Genomic DNA, 1,176 nt, shown 5'->3' with positions numbered 1-1,176 from the left:
AATACCTAGTAATATTAACTGTGAATTACTTATGAAGGTCTAAATGAAGTTAACGTTAAAATAAATCAAACAAGTATTTTGACAAGTTGCTGTTCCTATGTTTGCAGCATTAAAAAACTGTAGAAAAATCTGAGTTTTCATGTCAAACGTCCATTTATCTTAATTCAGCTGGATGCTTAAGTACTATACCATCTCATAAATTGCAGAAGCTTAATAGCGATACACATAAAATCACCAAGATTTTATAAGACTGTATGCTTATTAATCTACCAGTACTAATTAATTATTTAAATAATTATTTATTTGTAGTAATTAATTATGTAAAGTTAATAGTAAATAATGTAATTGTTTATATACCAGTTATTCCACAACTACGTATAAATTATAAAAAAAATCCTTAAACAAAAACTAAAGTTAGCGATATCTTAAAAAATAAGTAAATTGTAATAAGGCTTTTAGGGTAGGATACGAAGTCGAGACTTAGGGATTATTACTCCTGTATGTCAAAAAAGTATTAGAAGGATGTCATATATAGCCCTTAGATTCAGAGTTCAGGGATAATTATCACATTGCTTACACTTAGGAAAAGAAGGCAGTGTTTTATTTTACGACCTTTGACACAGCAGTCGTGGCCGAGTGGTTAAGGCGTCTGACTCGAAATCAGATTCCCTCTGGGAGCGTAGGTTCGAATCCTACCGGCTGCGAAACATTTTGCAATATATTAAGTGGATTTCGTAAATTTTGAAATTGTTTAAAAACTTAGATCAGTTTTTGTAGCATTTTTAAGTAGTACAGGTCCGACTTTATAAAAAAAAAATGTTTAGCTATATGTACAATAGAATTCAGATTGAGGCCTCCCTAGTAAGTCAGAGACCTGTGACAGGGAAGCTTCGCTCTTCTTTAAATTTACAAAGTTTCATCGAGGGTAACCAACACCATGGGTTTCAAAAAAAAAACAATACTGTACTGTAAAAATAATAAATATATGAATATATTGTGATGACTATGTAAATGTGTGAGGTTGTGGAAGACGTAACAAATGTGTGCGCGTGTTGCATGAAAGATGGATTAAGGAAAAAAAAATATTAGAGGATTTAACAATGCTTCTTTTTTGTTGTAGTTGACTGTACCGAGCCAATGGTTTAAAGTTGTTTTACATTTGTGGTATAATTGCTC

At 31.3% G+C, this 1,176-nt stretch overlaps 1 non-coding gene across 1 annotated transcript; it reads left to right on the top strand.

The window, feature by feature from the left end:
- Positions 1–622: 622 nt before the first annotated feature.
- Positions 623–704, top strand: Trnas-cga. Its single transcript has one exon. It is a non-coding gene; the product is annotated as a tRNA-Ser (tRNA).
- Positions 705–1,176: the final 472 nt, after the last annotated feature.

This window comes from Pieris brassicae, chromosome 3 (genome assembly GCF_905147105.1).
Source record: "Pieris brassicae chromosome 3, ilPieBrab1.1, whole genome shotgun sequence".
In the NCBI taxonomy this organism is placed as follows: Eukaryota; Metazoa; Arthropoda; class Insecta; order Lepidoptera; family Pieridae; genus Pieris; species Pieris brassicae.
This window is presented reverse-complemented; position numbering and strand designations above follow the sequence as displayed.